Below are 8788 nucleotides of genomic sequence, written 5' to 3'. Positions count from 1 at the left end.
ATAACAACATCAACTTTATAATAAATCTGATTAATTGTTGGGTAGTTATTACTTTGGCACACGTTAAATGAAAGTCAATTAAAACAAAATCAAAAACAAGAAAACAAAGCTGTATGCACGCTTGCGAATGCATTCACTTCAACATTGTGCTGCATGGTTATCTTATTTTCACGAGTAAAAATATCTCCTTTTCCCCCGGTCACGAGGTGAGAGAAACACGACAGTTCACTCGACATATGGAATATCCTATTTATTATATACTTTTTGTGTAGTTGTCTACCAGAACGTTAAATTATTTCATAACAAATGTAAAACCCTGAAACGTAAATTATCCCTACCTAACCATGGGCGGATACAGCTTTTTTTAAAGGGGGAGGGATGCACAATTAAGATCTATTTATTGTCTTGGTGGTAATTTATACAGAAATAAAGATTTTTTTCGAAATGTCCTCCCATGCTAACACACAGGGTCGGTTAACCACCCCTTGTAAAAAAGTAGTTTCGTGTTAGCAAAATCTTGAGAAATGTAAACAAAAGTGTCAAAAAATATTTAGGGTCACGAAAATTCTTTATCATACATTTAGATATGATTATCTACAAAATCAACTTTAACTAAACATTTGCTTGAAACCTAGGAGACCGCTGTTGGAAGCGAATACGCACTGGTCAGGTAACAAACGAACAGTCTCGAATGATGAGTTAAATGAGAAATTTACAGTTTATGAGGAAACGTTTTTGAACTAACGTAAAAAGAACGACAACGGTTTGTGTACGGGCTAGGCACTTACGACAAAGGGAGACAATTTAATGGGAGGTAACTCTTGTATGACAATAGTTCCGTCAAAGTGTAATGTTTACTGCAGTGAAATAACAAGTGTTATGTTCATTGCAATGAAAATATCATTTTTATCAACTCCTGAAAACTCAGACCCAGCTTTCTAATATTATTCTTTGTTGTTGCCGGCAAAAATATCAGTGTGATTATATACACTGGATGTTTTTGTTCGTGACAGAGGACAATTATGTTTGACCAGATAATATTAAAAAGGAGACTATGCTTGTCGTAAAAGGCGACTAACGGGATCGGATGGTCAGACTCACTGACTTTGTTGAAGCATGTCATCGATCCCAATTGCGTGGATTGATGCTCATGATATCAATCACTGGATTGTCTGGTCCAGACTCGATTAAATACAGACCGCCGTTATATAGCTGGAATATTTCTGAGTGCGGCGTAAAACAACAAAACCAGCCAACCAACTAAAAGCACATGTATTCATCATTAAAATTAAATGGGGCTCTTTTTTTCATCTTTACATTTCAAGCATGCACTGGTTACTCTATGTCTTGCTGTTTGTGGTAAGATATCTGACACTGGTATTTGACAGATCACAATGTTCTTCAATGAAAATGATTGAATCAGTCTTTTCATTCATATGTTGGATTTGCTCAGACATCCTTATACCAGAGGCACACTCGTTCTGGACCGAATCACACCAGAAGACACTCTCCCCTCAGGAAGCGCTGATGCACCCAATACAGCAGGTCTTCTTTTGGAAGGGATTTCTTTCAGAGGTAACGCAGGTCTCGTTTGTTGTGTTGTTCGTTGTTGGTGGTTCGACACTAAGCTGTCCTCTATCTCACAGTATGTCACATTGTCGCTTATGGTTCTTCTTGACCTATTGGTGCAGCAGGGATCATCTATCTTTCTGTGGAAAAAACACCCAGAAAAAAATATGTTTGTAATTTTTTATAACATTCTCTCTGAGGGACCAGACAAGAAAAGACTGTATCTATTATATCGTATTTACACACGTTCATTATCATAGATATTAGATTCTTTGAGCTAAGGACCGCCTCCGTGATCTTGTGGTAGAGCGTCTGTCCGGAGAGCGGAAGGTTCGGGGTTCGATCCCCGGCCGCGTCATACCAAAAGACGTTAAACGATGGTACTTGTTGTTACCCTGTCTGGCGCTCGGCGTTAAGGGACTAAAACAAGGACTGGTCGGCTCGGAGTCTGTATACTGTGTCTGGGTGGGTATTCGTGTTAAACTGCGGCACTATAAATCGGCATCAGTCCGGACTAGTAAAAGCAGCCACACACGTACATGCACGTCTTGGACGCGACGTTAAACCCAATTTCACCTCACCTCACCTCTTCATCGTTAAATAGACAATATCCCAATCTGCAAATCTAAAAATTTCTTACCACCATCATTACACTTTACAGTTATTATTAATTTTTTTATGATCAAAATAACTTTCGGCTTTGGGTTCATATTTAAAAAGACGAGGCTAGAGGTTGTACATCGTTCTTTATAATACGTGGCATAAAAGCGCACCTTTCAAGTTAAATGAACTGTTTTTTAACATAGTTTGCATTAAACAATAATGAAACGGCCATAAGTCATGATATTGTATTTTGTACTGAGATCGGATTCTTGGGAAATTTATAATCAATCTAAGTCGAAATTAAGTAAGGATAAGAATTTATGGATGAACATCTTCTTTATTACAATTAAGAGCGACGTTTCGGTGTAGGTTCTAACACCGTTATCAAGCCTTACTTAGTACTCCAACTTCTAAATGCCTATCAAAGAAGAAAGTCGAAATTATTTATTGTTGTCAAAGTAATTAAATGTTCAAGATCATTCTAATATGAACCTCCTCTTGAGATGTATCCGAAGTATTATGATCAGGGCTATCACAGCACAGCATAGGACTCCTGCTAATGTCCCAATAGAAACAATCAAAACGTGTTCGGAAGAACCTGAAATAACGAAGCACTTTGATAAATCATTTAGATTTGAAAAAGTTTAAGTTTCGGGGCTATTTAGATTTGCAAGTTTCGGAAGAAGTTTCGGAGATTCCAATGAAGACTAACAGGATCTGGTGATTAGGCTCGCTGACCTGGTTGATGCATGTCATCGTATCCCAATTGCGTGGATCGATGGTCATGATATCAATCTGGATTGTCTGTTCCAGACTCGATTGTTCACAGACCGCCGTCATATTGCTTGAATATTGCGGCGTTAAACAACAAACAAACAAGCAGAATGAAAGTCGCTATGTCGTAAATCCGACATAATCATATACATCCAACTATGTCGGATTAACGGGACAGGACTCTAGCTGGAATGATGCTGAGTTCAGCGTTAAACAACAAAAAAACAAACAAACTTACGTTTTTGACAAGGTGCTCAGTGGCAGGTGTCCTCTGAACATGGAGAGCAAATATCATCACAGTATTTACTGCTGAAGCCCTGAGCACAACCGATACACAGTCCGGTGTCCTTCTCACACCCCTCACAGCCGACGGGACAAGGATCAGAGCAATTTAGTCTGTGATAGTTCTTGTCGAGACAGAGTCCTATACATGTGTTATCATAGCGACCACACAGTTTACAGTTAGATGGACAAGATTCATTACAAAACTCTCCTCTCAGACCCATGGAGCAGTTGAGACACCTGGCTGACGTCTTCTCACATCTGTCACAGTTACTTGGACAAGGGATAGTGCACATATTTCCATGAAAGTTGGCGTTAATACACGGCCCAGTGCAGTGCACGCGGTTTTGAGTAAAATCATTAATTGTTTTACAGTTTGGGTAGCATGTGGTTTTACAAGATGTACTGTCACAGTTATCTCCATGTTCATCACATCCACCCTTGCAGTAACCTGTCACACAGGTGTCACAGTACTTCCCCGTGTCTTTATCACATCCATCTCTACAGTTGGGGGGACAGGTAACATTACACTTGTCCCCTGTGTAACCTGGCTCACAGCTGTCACACTCCCCCGTGTCTTGATCACATCCATCTCTACAGTTGGGGGAACAGGTAACATCACACTTGTCCCCTGTGTAACCTGGCTCACAGCTGCCACACTCCCCCGTGATCCTATTACATCCATCTGTACAGCTGGAGGAACAGGGTGTTCTACAGTGTGGACCGTAATACCGGGGATTCAGACACGGTCCTGTACAACCATCACCATAACGTTTACACTGTGTACAGGCTGTAGGACAGTTCACACCACAGTTATCTCCCTTCTTGCCGGCCACACATCCCTCTGTACACACAACACGGGTGTTGTCCATCTGACAGCGAGAGTTGAGACAGGTGTCTGGACAGTCCTGTTCACACTGTTTACCATAGAACCTGGAGTCCCGACACTGACACTCTCCAGATGACGTCACAGAGACACAGTGAGGTGGACACACACCGTCAACACAGGTCACGTTGTTACCGTCACAGTTGCTGCACGGTATGCTTGTAGAAGAAACTGTCGATTGAGGAAGGAACAAAATATAGCACTGTAATCAATTAACAAATTATTAATATTTTAGAGAGGAATGGAAGACTTACAGAGACTTACTGTATTGTCTCGCCAAGAGCATTGTTTTAATTAGTATCATATGTTAGAAGACACCATAAATATGTTTTATCGGTAAATATCATGAATATCCTCTAATTATATGTTGTGCACAGTTGCATTAACCTGCGGTGGAAATCTTTCCTCTGAGTATGGAAAAGATATATGGATAGCAACTACTTTATAACAATTGGGAGCGACGTTTCAGATGACGTCACAGAAACACATCGAGGTAGACACACATCGTCAACACAGGTCACGTTGTTACCGTCACAATTGCTACAAGGAGTACTGGCTGCGAAAGCTGTGAACAATTGGGTGGTTGTCAACAAAATGTCAGATACTACTGAAAGAGAATAAGTCTGAAAGACATTTGATTTTCTTATTACGACTGAAAGTATTCTGATCGAAAGCAGTAACCATCTATTTTAAAATGTCTTCATAGGCCATTACCATTTGAAAGCAGGGCTCGTATTACGCTTTGACGTCCGAGAGTCGTGATGATTCCTTAGGTCTTAAATCAGATGCAAATATATACAGTATACAGTAAACTACGGTTATAACGAACTCGAAGGGACCACTAACTTTAGTTTGTTATAACCGTAGTTCGTTATAAGCATATATACAGCATAACAATAGTAAATAGTCGGGACCAAAAAATCAGTTCGTTATATCCGTCAGTTCGTTATAAGCGTGTTCGTTATAAACGTACTTTACTGTATTTCCATTGTATTATGGGCCGGTGGCCTGAAGTAACGAATAAGTTTGTCTGTCTGTCTGTCAAATCAGATGGAACCGTTGGCTATATCTCACCAATCATCACAATTGTTTATATTCTTCTGTGCCAAATACACACAGAGTATGTTTGCGTCAGGAAAACACTTACATGTGAAAAAACTATTAATCCAAACAACATGGGTGTGAGATAATGATGATACACGTGCGCACAGTCCAACAGATGGTGACAGAGAATATATTGCGATCTTAAATGATCGATAGCAAGGACTTGAAAAACATGTATACGAACCTGCTGATGTAGCACACAATAGGATAATCACCACGATAGTATCCATGGTTGAAGCGTGGAAGAGCCCTGAAAAAAGATAGAGAGTTAAACGGTTTAACAGTGAGTGAGTGAGTATGGTTTAACGCAGCTTTTTAGCAATATTCAAGCAATATCACGGCGGGGGACAGCAGCAATGGGCTTCACATAATGTACCCATGTCGGGAATAGAACCCGGGTCTTCGGCGTGACGAGCGAACGCTTTAACCACTAGGCTACCCAACCGCCCCTTAATGGTTTAACAACATTTGAGCAACTGTTGATCACGGTCATGAGTGGGGCACGTTTTAGTAGCGCAGATCATTCCCACTTCCCACACCCCATGAGGTGCCTATGGAGAATTTCATTTTGTGTGTGGAGGGTTAATATACCAATTGAAAGAAAAATATGTTATTTGGCCCTTGAACAACTTCATAGCCATATAGCGGGTCTACAGTTACATTATGTGATAGATATATACTATAGTTGTTTTAATGCATTAATAGTGGTTTCTTTACTCCAGTTAACACAGGGAAAACATTTCACATGACGAAGCTTGATTGGTTGGTTTGTTGTTTAACGCCGCACTCAGCAATATTCCAGCTATATATGACGGCGGTCTGTAAATAATCGAGTCTGGAACAGACAATCCAGTGATTGATATCACGAGCATCGATCCACGCAATTGGGATCGATGACATGCATCAACCAAGTCAGCGAGCCTGACCACCTGATCCCGTATGTCGACTCTTACGACAAGCATTGTCACCTTTTACGGCAAGCATGGGTTGCTGAAGACCTATTCTACCCCGGACCTTCACGGGTCTGACGAAGCTTCATGTGACATAGATATATTGCAGTTGTTTAATGTTTGTGAGACGCTAGAGCTGACACACTGATTCAGATACGAGCTCAGTCGAATATTGAAGCACTGTATATGATAATTAATCACTTGCATATATCTACATACATGGCCAGTCTGATAAAGCTAGCAGAGATGACAGGTAAACTGACATAGTCAAAACGGGCAAAACCCAACTTGCTTTCTCATTCACTCACGTATATACATTTTAAGGAAGATAACACTCCAGATCTCCGAGGTGTATTGAGTGTCCACAAATAGTAGTCATGCAGTTACAGTAATTAGACAATTAGATAACACAAAGTTGATATCATAAAAATATTCACCTTGCTTTCTCATTCACTCACGTATATACATTTTAAGGAAGATAACACTCCAGATCTCCGAGGTGTATTGAGTGTCCACAAATAGTAGTCATGCGGTTACACTAATTAGACAATTAGATAACACATAGTTGATATCATAAAAAAATATTCACCTTGATGATAGGGTTTCATATATATGTCTGGGTTTGCCAGCTGACTGATAACAAGGCCGAAGGGTTCAGTGTATTCAGTACTTGTCTTCAGATGCATTGGGGTCACCTATACACCTGCACTGTTATATCGATCTACGTGTACGTATACCCATTTCACTACTCAGACTGTGATTACTATCAGTACACACGATGAATGCAATATATGAAGTCCTAACGATAGACCAATGCATAAAACGACTTGGCGTGGATAGCGAGCTGAGAATTGATGAACGAATGATTGGATGTTGTTTTACACAAAGACAGCAATAGTCAATGGAGTTTTATCGTGGTAAAAAAGTGCGGAGCAGGCAAACACAGACAGACAGACAGACAGACAATAGTTTATTAACGTCTCACTTCTGTACATACATAAAACAGCTTTGTACAACTTGACATAGATAGAATGTACAGAACCATTCAATAGAATTAAGAGAGACAAATTATCATAAAATTTATACATAAATGATATAAAGATGATATAGTAAAAAGTTATCCATATAAAATATGTTTTCTACGATTAAGAATTAAAAAGCAGACTTTGGCAAGTATAAAGCCCACACTGGAGTCACTGAAAATTAAACAAAGTTTGTCGATATCAGGTATATCTAAAATATTATAAGATTTAGCAATACATTCATTAAAAAGAGTTGCCCTGATATCGTCATATAAAACGCAGTGAAACAAAACATGGACCTCGTCTTCTACGCTGTCATTACATTGAAAACATTTTCTATTGTGGACAGGTACACCTTCGTACCGACCGGTTTCCACTCGAATAGGAGCAACGCCACATCTAAACTTGGCTAGTGCCGATCTATAGTTTCTGACCATCTTATTTGAAATATAGTATTCTGTCCCATACACTTGTTTGTAACATCGGTACATTCTCAATTTATTAAGCCCATTTCGCCCCTCTTCCTTTCTTAACATATCACTCCAACGGGTAACATATTCATTCATACACCATTATTCCACCTGTGTACAAACAGAAAATTTATCAATAAAACCTGTTGCGTTTAATAGATGTCCTAAATCCGTAAAAGTAAACTTCTTTCTTACCCTACCTTTCCAATTTTTACAACCATTTACAGTGTATCTATCGGCCCAGTTAAACACGTGTTTGTTTAACCTACTAGACATATTCTTAAGGCAACACCATTGTCTTGCTATACCTTTCCACTGTCTGACAACAGGCGGTATCCATCCCATGTGCCCATTTATAGTGACGTTAGGGGCGTATTTGCCGAGTCCCAAATAAAATCTAATGGCTCTGTGGTGTACAGCATTTATTGCTGGCACACAACAGTGGTTTGAATGCATGGGGAACGATCAACGACGTCGGGGTACAATGACAAACAATCAGCCATGATGGTCACAGTGTGACCATTCGACTCTCACTTAAGCCAGCTCTAACGGTGCTCGTGTTTTCTGCCCCTATAGGTTGTAATCTTAAACCGTACGGACAAGGGAGGGAAAAAAAATCAACTGAATACGTTGAATCTAGCTCCACTTGCCAGCACAAAAAATAATTATGTTTTCATATTATGAACGATTTGCCGCTATCAATGAAAAGATTATTCAGAGGAGTGTAAAATGGGTCTATCCTGTTTTTGCTTTGCGAATTAAATTCCCCTTAGACTCCGTGAGGCAGACATATCCAGATTAGTGAAGAAATTATACATTATACATATTTTAATACCAAACTCGATATTCGCAAGTGATTTTGCTTGCCCTTTTCGCGAGCACCTGGTGTAATCACTGATTTTCAGTTATCCATTCATATATTTTCATGACTTCCGATAATGCCAAATGGAATCTGTTTCAGAGACTGGTTAATCTCTGGCGTTGACTTTCTATATTTAGCCTTTCAATGTTGTATAATTAAAATATATGTTTAACTTTGAACTAACGTGATGGGTGGGACTACAAAGAGTAAGAGCCCACAGTATCGACTAGGGAGTATTGTTCTTGATATTACTTTGAAACGTATGG

The 8788-nt window shown here is 39.6% G+C and overlaps 1 pseudogene; it reads right to left on the bottom strand.

The window, feature by feature from the left end:
- Window positions 1-1340: 1340 nt before the first annotated feature.
- On the bottom strand, window positions 1341-5448 carry LOC139479269 (cell death abnormality protein 1-like; annotated as a pseudogene).
- Window positions 5449-8788: the final 3340 nt, after the last annotated feature.

Source organism: Haliotis cracherodii, unplaced genomic scaffold (genome assembly GCF_022045235.1).
Source record: "Haliotis cracherodii isolate W230 unplaced genomic scaffold, xgHalCrac1.p SCAF_4, whole genome shotgun sequence".
NCBI classification, from domain to species: domain Eukaryota; kingdom Metazoa; phylum Mollusca; class Gastropoda; order Lepetellida; family Haliotidae; genus Haliotis; species Haliotis cracherodii.
The sequence above is the reverse complement of the archived record's forward strand: the minus strand, read 5'-3'. Positions and strand labels throughout refer to the sequence as shown.